General features: G+C 36.6%; 1 protein-coding gene across 4 annotated transcripts in view; it reads left to right on the top strand.

Moving 5' to 3' along the window:
- The window catches only part of LOC131686153 (P protein), a 436,886-nt gene that overhangs the window by 138,334 nt on the left and 274,079 nt on the right, over nt 1–24,473 (top strand). The window contains exon 1 of one of the 4 annotated variants that reach the window (XM_058970333.1): nt 7,943–8,198. The exons of the other annotated variants lie outside the window; for them this stretch is intronic. The gene's annotated coding sequence lies outside the window, so the exon portion shown is untranslated. Of the gene's footprint in view, nt 1–7,942; nt 8,199–24,473 lie in introns of those variants that run through there. 4 annotated transcript variants of the gene reach the window in all.

Genomic DNA, 24,473 nt, shown 5'->3' with positions numbered 1-24,473 from the left:
TCCTCCAAAGGTAAACTAATCATTCTATGAACCATATGATGAAAAGCGGCCATTTTATGCTGGTAAGAAAGGTGTGAAGTATTTGGTATAATTCATTCAGTATTCGTAGGTTTCCTATATATTTAGTAATTAAAGGACCCCCTCTCTCTTTACCAGGACATCCAGAAAGTCCAATTTGTTATCTTTCTCTTCCTCATGTGTAAACTTAATATTTTTTATGGCTGTTGTTAATGACTTCCAACATTTGAGGTATTTTTTCACTTGATGATGCAGAAGATATCATCAACGTATCTCCACCAGAGTTCTGGTAACATATCTTTTTCTTTCAGACATTTCTCCAGATTTGCCATGATTAGTTCACGAAGAAAATGAGAGAGCGGGTTACCCATTGGAGTACACTTAGTTTGTTTACAGAAGACACCCCGAAATGTGAAATAATTCTCTTCCATGGCGTGTATGTTTCATATAAGCTCTTACTTTGCTTTTCCTCAGATTATTGCCGTTTTGTTGGAGTAACCAATCCTCTAGAAGGTTATTTGAATCTTTTACGCAGACACATTTTGTAAAAAATGTGGATTGCCACAATGCTCTATTGAACGTTACCAGCTATTAAATCATAGCTTTGATAAATGAGAAAGTCACAATTGCACCACTAGGTGGATTAAAACAGGTTTTTTTAAATCCCAATGAAAAATATTGAAAATTGTGCGAGTGACAGTGATTCTCCGAATGTACCTCGAAATAATGAGCACAGTACACGGTGTGTTTGGTAGAACAACTTTATACAAAAAAAATCAGCATCTCTGAAACTTCAGGATATGAAAGAATGGACTATCCCCTTTCATATGCAACCAATTTCAAAATAATCCGTCGGGGGATCTAGAGCAACTTTATTTTTTAAGTTTTTTTTGTGAAAGCATTGGTTTTATATTAGAACTAGTTCACATTTCTTGCTCGTAGGTGGTGCTTTAGACCTTCGAACAACACTAAAAGTGAGAATCTGATAGATAAGTTAATTGTCTACAACTTTGTTAACAACTGGAAATCGATCTGAAATCAACCGGAAAAGTTGTTTAAGATTTGACGAAGTTATGACTAAGTTAGTTTCACAGGAGGCCTAGTGTTTATAAATTAATTTCCAGATTTAATTGTATTCAGAGGAATTTGAGTGCTTGAAAAATCTCGACTTTTAGCTGAAAAGTATAATTCCAAATTCCACCTTATGGGTCTTGATGTCTTTGAAAAAAGGAGATAGGTAAGTGTGAATGAAACTTGTACGATATTAATTCTCTTTTCCAAGATGTTGTGTGATTTTTCATGCAGAAGCAGTTTTTTTTCCAATAACAAATCTTTGACTCCTTTCTTCGCTTGATCTCGGGGATAACTAATGTATTCTTGAAAGAATCTGCTCCCCAATGTTCCCCTTCTCTTGTAAATCAAATTTGACTTAAATTCTAATATTTCGAATTCAATAAACACCATCAGACATTTGGTGGCGTTGTAACATTTGACGGGATTCATTGCAACTTCTTCGTTGACAATTCCTATTGAGCTACTCAAAATTAGGGTATTTGAAAAAAACAAAAAAAAAACAATTTCTGCTTTAAGTTCAAGTATGCAAACTTTCCCGATAAATTCGAAGGGAACTTCCATTCATCAGAGAGTACTGCTTAGCTGTAAAGCTTTACTTACATTCATGTAAGATTTAGTTCTTGAAAATAACACATGTCACATATTTTAGGTTATGGTTGTTTAAGTCAACTATTATAAGTTCCTTCAAGAAGAAATGTTGGGACTAACCGTTTCTAGACGAACGCAAACAACAACAGTACACGAAATTTATTTTCTTTTGTTTTTTGGAAACTGTTCAAATTTGTGGTTAGCATGTAACGATTGATTCTAAATTCCCCATTTAAGTATATTGGATTGGATTTTCGGCCATTTCCCATAGATTATGCGAGAAGTCGTCACTAAATTGACTCTGCTTAATGAGCGAAGATAGTCCAGTGCGAAGTTTTCTTTGTCGTTTGCTGTTGTAATCCATGCTGGACGAGTAATGATTTCGGAATCATTTCTCAAAGTGAATTATAACAGTTGACTTTGACGTCTTATCCTAGATTATACGAAATGTATTCATTTTGAAAACAAAATATTATTTGAGTACTAGAAAAAGCTTGCAGCTGTACCCTCAGATGCAATTTTCTAATTTGCCCCAAAAAAAAAAATTGGACATAAAACTCAGAGATTTTCGTTCACTGTCACTTATGTTACTATTATTATTATTATAATTTTGAAAAAGAAAGCATGGTTCTTAACCAAGCACTGCAATGAAATCCATCCAATATAACAAAATGGCGTCAAAAGATTCATCGAGTTTGTTCAAATCGAACGATTGAAGTTCATGATAAATGAATTTTGCTGGGAATCTAACATAGACATAATTTCGTCAAAATCTTAAAAACCTTTTTAGAATGATTCCAGGTCGATTTTCAGTTGTTAACAAAGTTGTAGAGATTTGAATTATCTATCAGATTCCCACTTTTAATGTTGTTGGAATGTCTAAAGCACCATCTAGGGGCAGAAATGAAAACTAGTTCCAATTTAACACGTAGGTATTCACGATAAAATCTTCAAAAAACAAAGTTGCTCTAGACCCCCCGACGGATTATTTTAAAATTGGCTGCAAATGAAAGGGGATAGTCCATTCTTTCATATCCCGAAGTTACTGAGATACTGATTTTTTTTGCATAAAGTTGTTGAAAAAAGACACCGTGAGTAACAAGTTACGCGATTTTTTTTTTAACAAAATTCAGATTTTAGGGTTTGAAGCACTGCGAAGAATTCGAAACATTAGCATAAGAGAACGCCCGTGACTAATAATGATTGCAAATCGTTTATACGAAGTATCACGAGAAAGGAAATTTGTTAGTAAGAATACCAATAGCGTTGCCATACATAGTTGCTCTGGGCAGCCGGTTACCGATGAATTGGGGAAATTATCATTTGGTGTATCGTTCGAATAAAATATCTAAACTTATGTAACAGGTATTCGTGTGCGTTCCCGCACATGACTTCTTTATGATCATGCTGTCTACTGGTTAAGGGTTAATACTAAATACATATGAGAACAATATATGTAGCTGACAATACTGCAGTTCTAAATACAGATAGAATATATACAATTTATTTAAGAGTAATTTTTAATAGATCCTAATAGAATCTTACAGATGAAACTAAACAATTCCTACACCAAGGAAACAAGAAAAAGTATATTTAATATATAAAATGATTATTACCACATGTTGGAGGAAACGTGAAAAAGAAAAGTCAGTGGTTTCAGTACAACGCGCGCGATCGATTTCAATGTGGGATCATAAACTACGATCCCAATTTTCGGGCCCTTTTATATACTCAGATAAAATGATGATTTTTTATGCAGTTTTATTTTTCGACGCATTTTTTGTTTCGAGAACGAATTAAAATTCTCAAATGCTTTTTATGATCCATTTGTCAACCAGTGTCGGGTTGCATGTATTAACTTGGTATTATAAAAAAAAGTTTTCTGCATATGGTCTGGCTTTCCCACGCAAGCAACTTGATTTCGGGACGTAGAAGGTGTTAGCTCTGCCGATTTTCCAATGACCAATTTAAGAATGACAGAGACCTAGCGGTATATTCCGAGGTAAATTTCCCGTCGGCCAGCCCGAGTATCAAATGAATACCAGTATTATTATCAAACTTTCGATTCCTTGCCACGAATAAGTGCGCATGGAATTGACGCGGATTTAGTGTATCATGAAATTGAAATTAATTGTTTCAAGATTTACTTTTTTACCCTCATACCTTATACTGGGAGTCATTTACCTTTGAGTGGCTTATATATAGGAAAAAGAAACGACCTCACCGAATTTCAGTAGCTGCGATGGACGTTCATCTACATTGTAAGCAGCGTAAGATCCATTTGGCGTTTTTTTTTTGCTTTGATTATAGAGGTTTTAACCTGAATGACCTCTTTTCGGGTTAGAAAAATCTCTAACCCTATGTGCGGGGTTGGGAATCGAACCCAGGTGAGCTGCGTACAAGGCAATTGATTTACCAATCGATTTACCGCTATGCCCACCCCTCCATTTGGCATTTATTCTCATGGATTTCGGTCCACCTTTTTAAGAATCCGTCGATCTTGAATTTACTACCTTACATATTCATTGGCCAATCACGTCATCGCTTTCACTTCCGTTCGCGATCCTTTCACCGAGGTAATATTAGGAATTTTTCGAAATCAGCACAACCGGTTTGCAAAATTTTGACGGGACCTGAAAATTTTTCCATCCCACGCGTAAGACTCTTCAAATCATTGTATCCAGACAATTATTTGGTATTCCTCGGGGATTAAATTGGTTTTCTTCAATTTTCCAAAATGTTAGTAGTACCGAGAACTGAATTTTTCAGGTGAAAAAACCTGACATATTACGAAAACACGTCCACTTTTATCCAAAGCCTACTCTTTTTTTCCATTTGTTAACCAGTGCATAGTGGAAGAAATCCAACCAAAAAGGCAATTAATTGGAAGCCGCTGAAAAAAGTTGCGGAATTTTTTAGGTAACAAAACACAATCAAATTTGTTCACCGCACGCAACTGTGACCGGAGATATGGGGCTTTAAAGATCCGGAATATTACCGGTTTTCTTCAAATCTGAGGCCTAATTCGGAAGCCGCTGTAAAAGTTCAAAGAATTATACCCTTAAAGTTGCGGAAAGCTCTAGCGATCAAGATGCAATAAAATTCATTCACCGCATGCACTTGTGACCGGAGATATGGGGCTTTGAAGATCCGGAACATTACCGGTATTCATCCAATCTGAGGCCTAATGCAGAAACTGCTGAAAATTTTTAAAGAATTATACCTTTAAAGTTGCGGAAAGCTCTAGCGATCAAGATGCAATCAAATTTGTTCAATTTGTAATTTTTTGAACTTCCGGATTTTCAAAGCCCCATATCTCCGGTCGCAAGTGCGTGCGGTGAACAAATTTGATTGCATTTTAATTCCGCAACTTTTGGTGTATATATTGTCATACTTTTGCAGCGGCTTCCAATTAATTGCCTTTTTTGTCGGATTACTTCCACTGGGCAGTGTCGGGTTTAGACAAAATCACCGATGTAGGAAAAATGCGTTAAGTTCTTGCTCGTGATCAGGTGGCACTCACATCTTGTTGCCATTCGCCCCGGAGGAATCTAAAAGAGGCCCCTTTTTGGGACATTTGTAAAAAAACGTGAAAAATAGGTTTGGTTCAGAGTACCCGGAGAAACTAGTGGTAATCCAGAATGAATAAGAGTAAGCAAACAAGACTAATTTTGCTTCGATATACTCCGTAAAATATGGAAGCAAGGTATAAGTACCAAACTATTGCGCCATTTGAAATAAATAATAAATTAATCGTCATTTTTAGATAACGACATTTTACATCTCGTGTAAAAGAGTCCACAGAGACAAAAAATCTTTTTACTGAAACAAAAATATTTTGAGTTTCTACCTGCTGGGAATGGGTGTAAAGGGGAAATAGTTTTGGAGAAGGATTTGTAACAAAAGTTCGAATAAAAATAATGGCATGTAAGAGGATATAGAAAATACTTCCTTATCATTCAGATTCCTCTTCGACAACGGGTTCAAACGAATGTATTGCCAAATCAACCCTTACGGTTTATCACTATAGGAAAGATGTCCAAGATTGCAAATCAATCCAACTTCCTTAAGAGAAGTTATTAAACTTTCAATGAAGTAATGTCTGAGTCAGTTTTGTATGACGCCTAACAGAACATGGTGGTGAATCAGTAGTCGATTCCAACGAACCTTATTTTATTTGCGGAATAATGGTAGGATTTAAATAAATAGTACTTTTGGAACTATTTTAGTACATGATATGAGTCATCTTTTGACCACATAGAGGGTGCCAATACTAACTTTCAAAAGAAGAAAAATAGAATGTAGACAGGAATTACTGGAAAAGGTTTGTTCCACAACTTTATAGAAGATACCTCATTTTTATCTCTGGCCGTTATAAAGTTAGTGTTTCCGCGGTCTATGTGGTGAAATGTAGAACTCAACTTTTCTAATTAAAAGATGGCTCATATCATGTACTAAAATTCTTTCAAACATACTATTCAGCTAAATACAACCATAAATTCGCAAAAAAAATGAAGTTTTTTCACGGAATTTGAGACATATTTCCCTATGACTATTGTCATAATCAAGCATTTATCGAAGAAATTAAATTGAAAACAAAGAACTTGCTGGGTGCTGGGATAATTGAGAAATTAAACGTACAAATCTTGAAGAACTGTTAGCAATGTTCGAAATAAAATTCAAGCACAAGAATAACAAACCGGAGTGAACACGAGGAGCCTAAATCAGGAGGGAAATAGCTTGAGTAAATACGTACTTGTATTGCATTGACTTTTTACTCGCTCCCAGAAACGTGCATAACAATGATTGGTTTCCGCTGCTCCTCTGGAAAGAGTCTCCTTGAAGTGAAATGTGTGGTTTTTTTTGAAACTCTGTCTGCAAGTAAAACAATCAAATGACGCAGAAGAATAATATAATGCTAAGAACTGTGAAGAATATCCGTCTTCTCGAGAATAAAGAACCAGCGCACCCTGGTTCTGGAAATGAACGAAAATCACAGCCTTTTTATTTTCTTTATTTTATGGAAAGTATAATGCTTTATTACGTTGTGCTTTTGCCATCCTTAAAAAATACGTGGACCCATTTTTATACAATTTGTATTTTTACACGTATATTGTAGTGTATATACATGGGACAATTATGCTTGGAAGGGCAGTATAACTCTTCATGTAAATTGTTTCAACACATTTCCATCAAAAAGCAAACTCTTTTTACTATAACACGCATAACACGAACTTCTAGCTTGAAAGGCATTGACATTGCAACCATTTCTTTAGCGGACAGTAAAACAGTCCTACTGTCATTCAGCTGCTTTTCTGATCAGGGCTTGAAATTATAACTTTGTGCGCTAGCAATAATCATAACTAGCATAGGGGTACCGTAATTTCTTCTAGAGTTCGATTTAAGTTCCGCCGGTGACTGAACATCAAGGTTGCTGTAATTTGCCACCACACAACACAGTTGAATAAGAGTTTCCTCGTTCCTGGTTGCATAGACAAACCCGTTCGAAACAAAATATATGTTTAAAAAATGATAAAGAGGACGGTATGCTTTAGTCTCATTTGGTTGCCGTAGGGTAATATTTTTATAAACATGCAATTGTGGTTGGTGGTATATTTCTTCTGGAAATAAGTCCTAGTAACCTTGAATCTATTTTAAATAGAAAATTTTAATGTATGCTTTCCTTACTCATAAATATCAATAATTTCTAAATTAGGTCACGGCAAATTCACCCAGCAACTATTACGTACACTACCCTATTCCCCTGCCGACAATCAGTTCGACCGGCAGCAACCGCGATTCACTTCCAGCGACATCGCGTCCCACTACACTTCAAATTGCTTCAATGTCGCACGACGACTTTCATTAGTCGCACCGGTAGAATACCAATATGTGACGGTATCCCACAAACAACCGGCCGCGGGTGCCAGTCAGTATGTATAGTGAAGCAGATTGCTGCGATGATGATGGTGGTAATGATGGTGATCATCACATCAACAACCAACCCCCAGCATATATGTAGCTAGGCGCTAGCGCAATTCAACGCAACGCCATCCTGACGATTGGTATCATGATTGACGGCGGTGGGGCACGGCGGTTTGACCTACGACGTCGACGACAGCGGTAGTATACATACGGTAGTATACTAGATTGCCTCTTCTTCTCTCGGTCGAAGTCAATCGGGACGCCCGAAATAAAACTGGAGAAAAAAAAAGTTCAACTCACATAGTTATACTCGCCGGTCAGACCGTCCCATGCAACATTAAGTGTTGAACTACTGCTGCGAACAGAACCGGGCAGAGCAGAATAGCTCACGTCGACGTCGTTGTCTTGATTTCATTTTTTTTTGTTTTGATTCTGACGCTCGCTCTGATTTTCGCGAATTGGAAGCACGTGGAATTTGCTACTGCCCACACCAAAGTAGGCGGTGGACTAGGTCTGCCCGGTCGGTGATGAGTGATCGCGATTGCACCACCACGAGGTGTCGAGTTTTCCGTCATTGTTCGGTACTTTATTCGGTGAGTGGTTATGGTTGCGGTGACCGTCGATGAAGTGTGCCTTTTTTCGGTGTATGTTGAACTCCTTGAACTAGACTACTGCGATCAAAAATTTTGTATATCTACGGTTCTGGGAGAGGATGATCCGCAGCAATTTGCGGGAAATTTATACGTGGAGATAAAAATGAGTGAAAAGAAGATTCTACAGTGAAAATTAAGTGGAAAAATCTTCCTAGATTGTGTTGTCTTTGTGGAATATGAAGAACATCACATTGAACTTTTTTGGAATGCTGGATATTAGTGAGAAATTGGTGAAGGAAACGAAACTGCACGGGAGCACCTGAATAGGGGGCTTCTACAGAAGCAAGAAAAAACTTTAATTTAGAAGAAAGTTTTGAATAATGTACTTGTCTCCACTTCTGCGAGTCGAATTAGTATCATTTTCAGTGTTTCAGTAATATTTAAAATATCGCGAACTGTAAAACTAACTACAATTTAATCCCCTTCATTGATTAAGCAACACTTGACACAGGCCCGTAGCCAGGAGTTTATTTCGGGAGGGGCTTAAAAAATTATTGTATAAAGCTTTTTTATTTCGATTATACAGGTTTTAACCTTATGGTTATTCGCCTCTTTTTGGGTTAGAAAATTTCTTTAGAAAAATTTTTAACCCTACATGTGCGGGATTGATGAACGAACCGTGATGAGCTGCGTAAAAGGTAATCAATTTACCAACTACGCTTTACCCGCCCCTGCATAAAGCTTTTAGTTCTAATTACTTCATATTGTCACTAGAAACTAAACGAAATTTTGAAAAGTTCTTAATGAAAACAAAGCCAAATCTAAGACAATCCATGTTCTTTGTCACAAGAAAGGCTATAGTACATCAACGAATTATTGATGTTTAATTTGATTTTTATTATTTATTTTTATTTACAAGTTACAATTTACTCTCGTTGCAACAATGGATATTCTAGAGTTCTCAGTATTTATGCGCTAACCGAATATGACAATCCTTGACGGTGCTGGAAAACGCAAGGTGTTCTAAGCTACACGTTTAAAAGGTGTAGATGACGCTAAATCGAAATGAGTAGAAAAATATCCATAAAATGTTCGATTGAAGAGAATGTCGAAATTTGCACAAAATCCTCTGATTTAGCAAACGAATTGTAGATGGTTCAACTTCTATTTTCTTGATCTGGCGTGCTGTAACTATTACCAGTTCTAATGCATCATGCTAACATAATTTTTTGGCATACCCCAGTTAGGAAGGAGGATCTTTGGTGATCAATAGGACCAAAATATATGGGTCATTCCACGTCTGATTTACAATCAAAATTTGAATTCCTTCCAATTTTTTTTTCTTGCATTCATTAGTTAAAGTAATTGACACGTATTTTTTATTTTGGCTGAATATGATTTTTTTTCAAGTTATTAGTTTTTGAACTTTTGAAGTTTATAACATTGAACATTTTTCAATCACTTATAACTCGGAAGCTAGGGGCAGATCACTTGTGATGCATTTTTAAAAATCAGCGAAATTAAATGCATTTATTTCCATCAAAATAGAAATTCATAATGTATTTTGCGTTGCGTGCAATGTTGTTTGCGTTGCGTGTAAGACGTCAAAACCCTACAGAAAAACTAGCCCTACATTTAACAAAACGTCGAACAAAGTGGATCAGCGTAGTACGTTTGTTAAACAAACTTTTCTGCGAGGGAGTGCAAAGCTGATGGAAAAATGGAAATTAAATGCATTTTTTCTAATTTGATGCAAATTTGTTATACATTCTTCGAGTGATCTGCTCCTAGCTCGGAAACGATTCGATATATGGAAAAAAATATTAAATAAAAACGTTGTGTACTCAATGAGCTCACTGAAAAAAATAGCAATTTCTTTTTGTTATATAACTTATGAAATTTGCAATTGTTTGAAACAAATTGAATTTTTTAAAGTTGGACCAATTTTTTACTTATTATTTTCTTTAAATATTAAAAATCATGTTAAAATAATTGTGCAAAAATTTGGGAGTGGATAAAATACTTTGCGAGATATTACAATTATAAACTTAAAACAAGGCAATTTTACACCAAACGCCTAGTGATAGGCCTATTGTAATTGAAATATCTCGTAAAATACTTCGAATTTCTTTCTGAAATTTGTACACAATCTTCTCGATATAATTATAAATTATTTGAAAAAGCTAAAAAGATTTTTTTGGCTCCACCCTGAAAAAAAATTTGTTACTAATATTTGCATAATACATAAATTATTTAACCAAAAAAAGAACAAATATTACTAAAAAAAATCTGCCGAGATCTTCCGAAAACGCAGCTTTTATTATTTAATGCTTTTTTCCAGAAATCTAATAGTTTCTCAGTTATGAGGGAATGAAAAATGTCCAATTCTATTAAATTTATAAAACTTTAAAAAATCACTATATTATTAAAAGTCGATATTTGTATGTATGTGATTTATGGACTCCCAAACGGCTTAACCAATTGCCGTAAAAATTTATGCATAGTAGGAATTTGTTATGGAGCGTGTTTGTGTGCTATTGGTGGGGATTATCTGCCTACAAGAAGGCGCTTCGGAACAAATTATGGTTTCCTCCTATTTCGTTGAAAGTCGCATCAACGTGCGATGGGTATTAGCTAGTACTTTATAAAGTTCAAAAACTCATAATTTGAAAAAAAAAGTCAAATTCAGCCAAAGTAAAAAAATCGTGTCTATAATTTTCAGCTAAAGAGTGCAAAAAAATTGAAGGGAACTAAAATTATAGTTGTAAATCGTGGAATGACTCGCATTCTGCAAATTTAAGACTTTTTTGGGGGTATTCTCATGTTAAAAGCAAATATTTTCTAAAGTCCCCCGAAATCAAATTTATTTTGATTACATATTACATACTATATTAAGAAGATTATGTGAAAAATTCAGAATGGAACTCGAAGTGTTACGAGACATTTCAGTTATAACAGGCCTTTCGCTGGGCGTTTAGTGTAAAATTGCCATGTTTTATGTTTATAATTGTAATATCGCGCAAAGAATTCCACTGCCAAATTTTTACACAATCTTTTTAACACGATTTTAATACTTAAAGAAAATAATAAATAAAACATTTGGTCCAGCCTTAAAAAAATTCAATTTGTTTCAAGTAATTGCAAATTTCATAAGTTATATAACAAAAAAATTGTGATTTTTTTTGGTAAGCTTATTTGAAAACGCAACTTTTTTATTTAATATTTTTCTCCATATATCGAGTCGTTTCCGCGTTATCAGTGATTGAAAAATGTTCAATTTTATAGACTTCAAAAGTTCAAAAGCGAATAACTTGAAAAAAATATTATATTTAGCCAAACCAAAAAATACGTGTCAATTATTTTTAGCTAAAGAATGTAAGAAAACAGTTTGGAAGATGCTTGACGTTTATATTAAGCGCACATTGCTCTAATCTATTATATCTAGCATAAAATGAGTATTGTTAGATACCATTACTAGCGATAAATGTTAATTTTGGGACAGTTTTTGTACTCAGTTTTCTATGAAACTTCTATTTTTTTATTATACAATTCGTTTACTTGAGTCGGTTCAATGCATTAGCTAAATGAAGCCTTGAGTCTTTAATATATTTCCACGATGTAAACAATGAAAATGATAAAACGCTAATGGTTGTCCAACAGATCTCGTGCGATTGACCTGTTTACTGATTGAGAAATATTTTTCATAACCAACCGCGTCTTGGTGGTCGTTCATATCTATCTTGTACACTTCCGTATTATTATCGTGGTAACTGCCATGGACATGGCAGTTCGCGAATATCTGATTTCATTTTTGTTTTGTCCCCTTACGGGCCACAAGTGTCGACTTCCTCAATGATGATGCTGACTGTTAATTTTGAGATACTAGACGCAGTTTTTGCCGTCAATATTATATGAACAGCAGCCACAAATTTGGCAATTGTTTGTTTTTCAGGTAATCGTATTGGAGACTATGGATGTGCAAAGATGTAACGTGTATAATGATACTATCGCATGGCGTTCTGTACGTGCAGGGTCAGCTAGGACGAAATCCTACCTGACCTTGCCCGTCTAATTCCTAGATGTGTCCTTTATAATAAATTCCATTTTTTCCAAATGAGACAGGAATCTTTTAATGGCCACGGTTCAAATAAGTTAAGTTTGTTTATTGGGGCTTTAACCTCCTAGTCGTTCGCCCGCGGTTCAAGTAAGTGGTATCAGATCTTGTAGCCGAACATTGATTTTCTCATCATCCATATATATGAGAATCAACCACGTGTTACAAGTTGCAAAATGACTGGTTTCGCCTAGGCTAATTTGTTGAATAACATAAGTACTGAATGCCTGACAAGGTAGAACTCGTTAAAAGCGAAGTTCGTAAGCATAACCTCTATTTTCACCTTCAGCAAATATTTCCCATCATGAAATTCGGTGATGCAAAAATTCCGGAAGTCAATAGCCTCCACGTTTGGCTGGAGCACCACTTCTTGCTTCTGCGATTCAATCATCCGACGGATCACCCCAGCAAGAATTAAAGTAACAGTTTCTTTTGTTCTTCCGACGAGTCACACAATATGAAAGGAAGTGTGTTATCAGACTCGGCATACTGAGTAGATATCGTGACCGATGTCTTCGGTGGCTCGAAATAGCAATCTTCCTCACCATTCTCCCATTAATTTGTTGAAACCAAACAAGATACAATTTTTTTACGAGTTACCGAAAAACATGTTGCTTCTTAAATTTATTTTTGAAAAGTTTCGGGGGGGGCTTTAGCCCCCTAGCCCCCCCTCTGGCTACGTGCCTGACTTGACATCCAGAACATAAAAAACATTAACCTGCTTAAAAGAATTATAGTAAAAACCTCCAATATTCTGAGAAGCCATTATTAATCGACATGTTTCCGTTGAAGAAAATTTACTGCATTATGTCAAACCAAAATTGCACTCCAACCAGTCGAACTGAAAAGTTGTTTAAACGAATAAAGCGCAACGAGAGAGCAGTTTACTGAGCTTTCACATGCGATGCCAAATAAACTGTAAGCATGAACACCCAAAGTAGGAATGCTCAAATTTCGTTACGAACTAGTGAGTCATTTATTGTTTAAAATTGAGCTGAATCTAAAAGTATTTAGATTTGTTAAACCTTTTACAAAAAAAAAATTATATTATGTCTATTAACTACTGAACGTCCCTTCACACTCAAAACGGCTGCACTGCTTCCTTCGTGTCGTGTTTTGCAGTTAATAGTTGCTCCTTGCGAGCCGCTTGTTGCATTGGATCGGTTTGTTCCTTTCTATTCTGGACGAGCTGGCGCTGCTAGTGCAGTTGCAGCAGTAGGCCACGACACGACCGTGAAGCGACAAGTAACAGCAGTTGCCGGTAGCTTTTTCGTGCACCGCGGTGGTGTCATATACCTACGTACCGAAGAACCCCGTTAAATATAACCCCAAGGTTACCGGTGCTGATGGTCGATGGTGGATCGAACTGGTTTCCGCGGAATTTGGCGACTTTCGAAAAGCAGAAATCTTCGCTATCGCGGATATACGCAACATTTGATTGTTTGATTCGATCGTCGAAATAAATTAGCGACGTGTGAAGTTTACACAAGTGTTTGTGTTTTTGTGATTTCGTTTGGCATGATATTGAATTAGTCAATGTTACAGGCATTCTAGAAATACGAGTTGGTTGCGTGTGGCTCTAGTTGCTATGAAGTCAGAGTCGACAGTTTAATATACCCATATCATTGATACACCTAAGTAGCTAAATTAGTTGCACGAAGGAATTTGGAATTTGATCTACAACTAACAGTAGTGGTTTCAGTATAATATCATTACTGGAGGCTTCCGAGATTCCCGGAAGCAATTGATATCCATTTCTCAACGACGTTCGAATACACGTCGTCTCCAATACCAACTTGTACTAGGTTTACAGCTGATTGTATTACCGTTCTAAAACAGCCCCAACAAGAATGTAGTGCCTTGCTGGTGGTATTTTTGGATTATCTGATCACTACCACAGGTGGAATCCATACGGGTAGTCATCACCCTCGGATAAGTATTGCCGGCAAAGCAATTGCATACCCGTGAACGGGTCTTTTTACGATCCATTAGCCGCTTCTATGCATTAGAAAAGCGGAAACATCGTGCAGTCGACAGTGGCGCAATGCAGAAAATTGGGTTATAGGGATTTTGCGTTGATTTTTTTTTAAATGGTCGACTTGCAAGTACATTCAGTAATATATTCCAACAGTCACCAAATACCAATTCTTGCACATTTGTGCATTATTTACTTTTTAAAAGATTTTGGTAACACAGAAGATCAATAATTTCACAAAGTGAATTCAAAAGCCTGTTTAAGGTGCTCCGATTTATCTTCAAAAATATTTTTGCAAGTCTTTGGTTTATGGGAAGATATAATCCAATCTGAATTTACATCTTCAATTATTATAAATGTGAAAAGATAGTTCTGATGTCCGACCATTACGTCTGAACCACCGCACAGATCGTCCCAATACTTTACAAATATACTCCTAAGATTTCTGGAATGTTTATAGGCGAGATTTATACCGTACATATTCTTCTATATCTATGGTATAAATATGATAAGAGGTTTAAATTTAAAGTACCCGTGCTTTCATTGCGTTTCATACTTCTGTAGATAAAATTCCATCATCATAATTATTTTACACAACAGACGTAAACAAAAAAATGTTATAACGCATAATATAACAGTAACTACACGATAATATAGTTATTTAATTAAAAAAAACTTTTCTAATTTTTTGATAGCGGAGAAAAAGCCTAAACGATTACAAAAATTTTGGCTATTAAGGGGGTCCTCTACTCGCGAGGCCTAAAATTGGGAATAAATTGTAAAGCTTCTACTCAATGGATTTTGAAACTTTTTTTTTATTTTGAAGATACATGTTTTGACTTTTCAATTTTACATTTGAAGACGAAAAGAAAAATCTCTTGCGTCCTTGAAAATTCAATGATGACATTGATGTTGAAATAGCATGAGTCCCGTTTAAGTAAAGTTTTGGCAAATTGGGTAATCTGTAATAAAAAAAACTCATATTTTTTATAATCATAGTCACGTTGGCTATGTTTAGACCAGAGGGATTTCTTTTATTTTATAATTTGTAAAAGTTATGTAACGATTTGTGAAAATTTCCAATATTTACGTTATTTTTTGGCCTATTAGGAGCCACAAAATGGAACAAATTGAAATTTTGCAAATCCCTCCCGACCAAACATAGCGGTATGTTTTCTGAACAATCGGAGAAAAAAATATTTGAAGTCGGACCAGTATTTCTATGAAAAGTCTTACTTAAACCCTTAAAAAACACTGCTTTCGGGAAAACGCGTTTAAAGATAAAGTACAGTGTATAACTCAATTGTAGTACCCTACAAGTTAATCTGCTATACCGGGGCCGTAGAGTTCTCCTTCCTCATCATGAAAATATTATTGATTGTCGACATTTTGCTCCCTGTGTTGAATTCGGGCCTGTTTTGCAGCGACACCCACTTTGCGTTCAGAGCGAGTGATACGTTCACCGTCGAGTCGAGTAGCACATCTTTCAGGCTCAGCCCCCAAGGTAATTCCCATCGCCTCCATAGCTTGTAATATCGATGAAAATCCTTGGTTGAAGATGCTGACTGCCAAATAAGTCGCAACATTGACCACCTGCCTGCCAGAATGCAAGTGTTTTGGCGCTAAGGCCCAGATTCCACTATTCAGAGACTCATTGTTGTTTTGGGTGTGAGCTCCTAAGCATCTTTCTAATAAATCATTAGATGATAGACTTTCGTAGATGGGTTTCAATAATTCTACGATGGATCCTGACATGTTCGAAAGATTCTAAAGTTCCTTTTGCTTCGGCCTGACGCCACTTGCACCAACTGTCCTCGCCGGATGGACACTTTGAGTGTTGGGGATTTTCGTTCGATGACGAGCAGTGTTCGAGGGAAGCCCAGATTGTATTTCGCATATGTTCTACAGAATTTGAGTTTCTCCGAATCGCCAGCCCATAAAATTTTGTTAGCTCGCCGATCAATTTGTCCGTCAACTTTCCCTTTCCTTTCCCACCGATGCCTTTGTTTTCTTTCTTCAGTTTTCGTAATCTCGTTCCCATACGCTTCTCCACATGCCCGATGCATTCTGTCTTCCGTACGATTATCTCGTCCCCATATGGTTTTGAATCCACGATTCCTTTGAACGTCTTGCTGTTGCCGTCACCGATATACTGTGCGTATTTCACACCATGCTTTTCAAATGACTTTAGGAACATTTCTACGATGGCATCGATTTCCATCTTCCCAGCACTGCCTGAATGATTAATGGTGCAATCGTTCTTATGGCTTTCATACCATTCCGCGAATTCTTCGCCGTTCACATCTATCGATTTTTTTTATGATACACGTTTGACAAAAGCTTAACTTTACCACCGTGTCCACGACCGTCCCACTGAAACCCCCAATAAGTGTAGCGACGCCGAATAAGGAAGAGAAGCCACGCTTCTTCCAGGTACCATCTCCCGAAACAGTCAAATTTTCGGCAACATTCCCATGTTCTGTGTTTATTGCTTTCTCCTCGTTCACAGCGATCCGTAACACGGAGTCGTAGACTGAAACTGCGGCGATTTCGATGTTATTAAGACATTGATAATAAGTTTTGTTTGCAATTCCAGTACAAATATCCATGAAACCACAAAACTTATTCAATTCCTCATGTCCCACACCAAGCAAACGAAACACGAATACCAACCGTCGGTTCACTTCGTAAGCGCCATTAATTTTAGGACAGCACGGTACAGATTTTTCTCTACATTTGGCGCAGCGCATGATAAGGATAAATCCCGCCCCAGCATTGTCACTTCTAAGAAATTCCACTTTTCCTTGGCACGTTTTGAAAACAACCTTTTCCAAAATAGCACTAAGGACGGAATAAAACTCAATGAAGCAATAAGAAAAAGTCGCAGAAATCGCTGCTCCTAACAATCGCCTACCGCTTAATTTTCGCGCCGACGCACTTGCAAATTCGGTATCGTACTTCGCCAATAAAGGGCTACTATTCTTTCTCCTTTTAATGCGGCCAGCGACATGAGAATATCCCTTTGTTTGCCTACCCTTTCTATCCATTTTTAATCGAAAGACTCCGATACGTTACCACTTAAAAGGACTGAGGTGCGACCTGCACGAAATCCGATTGAATACTGAACTCAGACGAGAACCCCTGTTGACTGAAAAAAAAAAACAAGAAATCGTTCACAGACACTCACATATATATGAACCAGTGAATTCTTTAAACAATGATTTTTCCAAAGACAGGCGCTATCGTATTAGTATCTCAGAAACGGCCGGAGATGGGTACCTTTCGTTTCCCAGAAACATGCCAAGAAATATGATTTTCACCAAGTCCTATCTGTGGCGTGTTCTCAGTTACATATAGATTAGGGTGTCCCAAAATGACATCATGTTAAAAAAGTCATCGGGCTCACTTCTTAAATGAAAGGTTAGGGTATTGGGACCACTTTCTTCTTTGGAGTGAGTTTGCTAAAACCCTTCCTACTGGTGGCGACTTTTGATTTTTTGAAAAATGGGCCGATTTTGGATAAAATTTCAAATTTATGCCTGTTGAAGTGGTCCTGAACTGTCTTAGATTTTTTTCAGCATTTTTTTATTTTTTTGGAGATCCAAACGGAGAAGTTTGGTTAGTTGGTTTGTACAAATTTGGAATTATAAGAGCGGCAGGGCCATTAAAACTTAGTAAAAAGTGAAATTTTTGGTGTTTTTCAGTATTTTTTCTTCAAAACTGGGTATCTACAAAATTTTAAAAGTACAGAAAACACTTTATATAGTTGATCCGAATTCAGGGACGTAATTTTGCTGAAGAAAGTGTATAGCTATGGCTAATGGGGTATGAGTTATTTAAGTTTTTGTTAGATAACCTTTGACATTTTTAGCAATTTATCAAAAATAATGCTGTTCCAAAAAGTAAATCAGTTCAAATGTGCTTTGACCACACATTGTTTTTAAAAAAATAGAAGGAAAATCATGAAAAAAGACGTTTTCTGTACGTCTTTAGTATGTCAGGACGAGGTTTAATGAGCATCTGATGATTTTTTTTGTAACTTAAATTATAAAAAAATAATAACTTTGCTAATGACGCCAAGTCTCTAATTATTTTTTGAAGAGTTAATTCTCCATAATTACTTCTAGGAGGCATCTTCAACAAAACGATTGTGTCAGAAGATGCGCTGTATTCTGTTGTAAAACTTTTTCGAGGATATTTGCCCCAAATTTGACTATTTCGGAATTATGTGATCTAAACAGTAAATATCAGTTTTTCAACACTCACCTCACTCTTCTGCATTTTTCTCCACTTCAAAGTTCCTAACATGAAAATAAAACTTTATATACAAAATGTAAGTACGTTAATCAATTCAGCCTTCAAATATACGCCATAACTTGCCATTAACTCGACAAATTTGTTTAATTTTAGTGATTTTCAAACCCGCTAGGTGGCTATTAGTATAGAAAATATTTTTTAAAAAAATCGTCAAATGCTCATAAAAACCGATTCTGATGTACTAGAGACAAGCGAAAAACGCCATTTTTCATCATTTTCCTTCTATTTTCCGAAAAATAATATGCGGACTAAGCCCACTTAAGTTGTTTTATTTTGTAGCACAATGTTATTTTTTATGAATATCATAAAATGTCAAAAGGTTATTTAACAAAAACGTAAATAACTTATACCCCATTGGCCGTAGCTATACACTTTCTTCAGCAAAATTACGCCCCTGAATTCGGCTCAACTATATAAAGTGTTTTCTGTACTTTTAAAATTTTGAAGATACCCAGTTTTGAAGAAAAAATACTGAAAAACATCAAAAATTTCACTTTTTACTAAGTTTTAATGGCCCTGCCGCTCTTATAATTCCAAATATGTACAAACTAACTAACCAAACTTCTCTGTTTGGATCTCCAGAAAAATAAAAAAATGCTGAAAAAAAATCTAAGACAGTTCAGGACCACTTCAACAGGCATAAATTTGAAATTTTATCCAAAATCGGTCCATTTTTCAAAAAATCAAAAGTCGCCACCAGTAGGAAGCGTTTTAGCAAACTCACTCCGAAGAAGAAAGTGGTCCCAATACCCTAACCTTTCATTTAAGAAGTGAGCCCGATGACTTTTTTAACATGATGTCATTTTGGGACACCCTAATATAGATTGAAATTAAACAACAAAAAAAAATCGATTTTTTGAAACCCTGAGAGTAGAGGACCCCCTTAAGTTTTCTTAATGATGCGAAACGCACGTGAAGTACATTCAGCCTATTCGTTCGCGGGCGTGTATGAATAGCATGCCATGCGTTCTTTATTGTTTGCGTCTGGATGAAACACAATTTCAAGCGGGTAAGCTCACGAGTAGCCCATGCTTTCATCTAGTACGTTGCGCACTTCCAGGAAGCTGTGACCTGTGATTTGCTTTTTTTTTCTGCCAAATTCGGCAGTGAATCTATTTTGATTGTCGTGCAGATTCATTAATCTACACTGATAGAAAATCACACTATAAAACCAAAGGAAATTTAACATCATTTTCAAGTGCACTTGCATGTTGAAAAGCAAATCAAATGATTTCCTTTCGAATTTCACATGAAAATCTATTAAAAAGAAGTTCATGTGCTATTTCAAATTATATTCATACTACTTTCACATGAATACGATATGTTTTACCATTGAATTTTGGTTGCCATGCTGTTGAGTCGCATAGTATGAACCTTCCACATGACATTCATGTGAAAAACATATAGTGCATATCCATATGTAAAGCATTCATTTCGCCGATTCTTCTACCCATTAAATCTTTAGGTAAAACTAATTGATATTCACGTGTAATTCATTTGAAAATCTTAGTCAGTGGCATTTCTTATGATATTAATGTGATTTTCACATAATGTTCGCAAGAATTCCACTTGAAAATTATGTTGCCCACACTCTATTAGATATTCAAATGACAAACGTATCATTTTCATGTGTTTTACAATTGAATCAATTCAAGTGTTTTCCACATGATGTTAACGTGTCTAGTTTTTTCAGTGTAGTGATGTAATTGTGCATTTCTTTTTGGCAATAATAGTTGCAACGGAGAAGATCTGTACACTGACTACTGATAATATTCGGCATGGAAAATCTTGTAATTTGTCAGGACAGCTTATTACAATATATATTGGCTCGATTAGCACGTTCCCCATGTTATTATTTATGTAGTTTTGCATTTATTACAAAGGAAATGCATAGAATTCGCTCAAACTTTCAAGACTTTTTCGCTATATACCAATCGTTTGGGTCAATGTTTCTCTCTCTCTCTATGTTTTTGCCTTTCTCATATTAGGAAATTGCATAGCCTGTAAAAATCGACTTTTTAACCGAAGCCCCGAAGGCCGAGTGTCATATACCATTCGATTCAGGTCGTCGAGATCGGCAAATGTCTGTGTGTATGTATATGTGTGTATGTGTGTGTCATTTAAAGTCACACAATTTTCTCAGAGATGGCCGAACCGATTTTCACAAACTTAATTTCAAATGAAAGGTATAACACTCCGATAAGCTGCTATTGAATTTTTAGTTTTTATAGTAAAGTTTAAAAAGCCTGGCCTGTAGTATGTTGGTACTGTGTGAGACTCACGACTCTCTTTCGAACCTAGCCACTAAAATACTCCTTACTCTTTGTTCGCCCTTCTTCTCCACGGAACTATATCAAAGTATTATTTCGTGGGGGAGAGGGGAAGCGTTGTGCTTTTTTCGCATCTATTTCTTTGGCCCACGAGTTTTCCGCAGCTATCTCGGAACATCACTTGATACATGAAATGGCTCGTCTTTTGAGTGATTTAGCTTTCGACTGTTTTCTTGTTTTTCGTCTCCATCCATTACATCGCCATTTTGTTCTCGTCTTAGTGAGCCGTTTAGCTGCCGATTTCCGTGTATCAATAAGCTGCCATCCTTATAACGATCTGCTAGGACAGTCCACGTCGCTGAAATCACCCTACTCCGATTGAGATTTTCGACGGAGGAATTTCTGGAACGTGTTATCCAGTGGATACGGGAGCTTTCTTTTTTTTTTTTAATTGGACCAATTAAAGGTATGGACCTAGACTGCTGGTACCCAAAATTCCGGAAGTGACCGATTCATGATCGCGTGAGCACAGTAGGTTCACGCTTGAGGCCGCGTTTAAAAATTTATAGGTGCTGAGACGCTCAAATTATCACCGGGATGTTATCATGTCTGCTGAAACGCGCCATGGAACGTGTTGCTTAGTGGATGTAAGCGTCATCTTTTTGTTTGGTCCCCCTAAAGCCATTGGACCTATGCTACTAGGGCCGAGGGTAGGGACTTCCGGACGTAACCGATTCATGATCGTGCGAACACGGCATCTGGAGGTTCAGTCCTGAGACCGCGTTTGTGAATTTATAAGTTCTAAACCGTTCACTTAGTCACCGGGGTGTTTGCGAGGTCGTGGGCGTAGGTGTGCGTGGATGATCGTGAAGGACTCGAGCGTTTTTATGTTGATGTTTTTGTCGCGTGTGCTAGCGTGTATGTAGCTGTGCATGTTCGCGCACAGACCGTGAATATACTTAATTTTTAGTGCCTGGTTTAGATGCTAGAAGAGAGTAAGTTTTCCCATTTCACTAGAAACCCCGGTGTTCTTTAATTTTTTTTTTCTATTGGTTCAACTGAATGCATGCGTTTTGGCTTCTAGGTTCGATAGTAGTGACTTGCGGACGTGACCCATTCATGATTGCGCGAGCGATGGCTTGATGCTTGAGACCGTGTTTGTAAATTTATATGTGCTAAAACATTCACTTAATTACTTGGGTGTTTGAACGTAGGCAAGATCAACGGGCGTTCGCGTTTGTGATCAAATTTGTGCTATCGCGAAAGCCACGTTTGTTCGCTTGGCATGAAAGAGTATATAATTTAATAAGGACCACACTGTGTCTGTTGATATTAATTAATTATAAATAAATAAATAAATATGAGAGAATAAGCAATTGATTGTGTTAGTGAGTGATAGCATGGATCTAATTTAAGACATAGCAATAAAAGAATAAATAACATGTAGAATAAATAAAAAAAGAAAGAAATTATTTTTGGTACACATGAGTAGTGTCAAAGCAAACCACTAGAATTACAATAAACAATAAACAGACTATTATAGTAGAAGAAGAAAACACATGTATCATGAAATCAAACTACTTGAAGTCGTCTAAATGCCTGCAAATGATATTTGTTTACCATTAACGACAGTTGCATTCCGTTAAAAGTTTTTCATACTATGTATGAAATGGATGATTCACGTGCGTCGATTAATTAATCGTACCTTAATTTATCCAATCCAATCTTCCCGAATGAATCGAACCAAATGCACAAATTGAACACCGGTAAAAAGTGACCAACAATTCCCAAGAAGGATTATCCAACAAACAACGAAAGCTGAACAAGCCTTTATTGAGAGGGAACAAGCTGAACAAGATCTGAACATGCCATTATCCAGCATAATTGTTTATTGGGTACCAACTATTGTATCATATACGCCAGTTCTGCATTCATTTCCTGACCCATCTGTCACCAATACTCAGACGAACACATACACAGATATACATACGACAAGCACATAACAATTGTACTATAGTACTTAAAACTACAATTATTACAACACAACACATCTAACAGGGTTCAACTGATATATTTTTTAACCCTGTCATGCCCAACTTTTTTCTCGTGCATATAAGTTTTCAAACCTATTTTTCCTTGAAAACGGTGGGGCCAAGAAACACGAAAAGCCTTTTTTCATAAAGATAGGTGCTTCCCTCGCAGTGCTAGAAGCTGCTCAATTTTTACCTTCTAATGCTCAATACAATTCTCCTAGAATATTTAGAATAGTCCGATTGCGTGGAAAATCTAGCCAAAGACAGTCTAAATTGATAAGTTATAGCTGTATAAAAACGAGAAATACATTAACGAACATGGGAGAGAATTGGTATGGACTACTAAGAGTGTTCTTGCTATCTCCCGGGAACGAGAAATGTTTTTTTCGCGTCAACGAACGACTGTTTACAATAGGGGAACCCGGGGCTATTAAGACAGTGGGAGTGATTCGGACCCCTCGATTTCTCAGAAAATAGCAAGACATTCTAACTGTCGTAAATATTCTTGGAACCGCTATTCTGAAACATTAATTTTGAGAGCTGAAGTTGATTCTTTGTTCTTTGTAGAAAAAAGATACGACGTGCCATTCTCAAAACAAAAAGCATTATAATGGAAAAATCGTGATTAAAGCAACAATTAAAAGTGAAAAAATAAAAGGTTAGTGTTTTGGAAAGCTTGAAGCTCCTATTTTATTATTTTTTTCCACTTTTGTGCGATATGACCGTACGGGGCTATTCGGACCCCCTATTCCGTCAACCATCGTTCAGCGGCTTGCGGCCGCGCACACCATTGCACACGCCACAGCAAAGAAAATACTTGGGCCGCCAATCGACAGCTGTGACATACCAGATTAAGTTTTTGTAAAGCAATTTATTTATTTTTAAAGAAATATGACGGTCTGAATTGCCCCGCAGGGAGGTCCGAATTACCCCTACATTGTAAAAGGCTGAAAAAACGTAGAGGTTTGCAAATCGTCGCCTAGCGCTACCATTGAGTGGTGCAAATGAACTTTTCATGGCACCAAAATGTAGCTGAGGTTTCATACTAACAATTAGGACTTTTGACCGGTAATTTTTTTCGCGTCTATCCACCTAAAAGGGTGATTTGCTTAAGTAGGTCCGAATAGTCCCGGGTTCCCCTACAGTTTTCAGGGCAGTCACAAAAGACATACGAAAAATTGAGGTGAGTTGAAACAAAGGGCCGTCGAAACAGTGCCCATTGCCAGCGATACAATACCGGGGTCTTTATATCTCGTTAAACTAAGACAGTTTACCGGGAAACCGATCAAATTATTAAATATTAGACTATCAACACCGGAATGTGGGAATAAGCAATTTACTGATCGCCATCATAACACGACACCGCACCGCGGCGGTTGGGAAATAGTAACTTATCGTTTCGGTTAATAGCGGGCTGCGTATATTTGCTAACCCGTTCCAACCGAAGCCAGCGTTGCTATCCACAGAAAGAGGCATACTAAAGGGAAGAATCTTCTCTCGCAATAAATATTGTGTTGAGATGTTCTATGTGATTTTTATTTCGACGCACATAAAAGGAAATTTCTG

This window comes from Topomyia yanbarensis, chromosome 2 (assembly GCF_030247195.1).
Source record: "Topomyia yanbarensis strain Yona2022 chromosome 2, ASM3024719v1, whole genome shotgun sequence".
Classification (NCBI taxonomy): Eukaryota; Metazoa; Arthropoda; class Insecta; order Diptera; family Culicidae; genus Topomyia; species Topomyia yanbarensis.
Note: the sequence above shows the minus strand (reverse complement) of the source record. Positions and strands in the feature narration are given on the sequence as shown.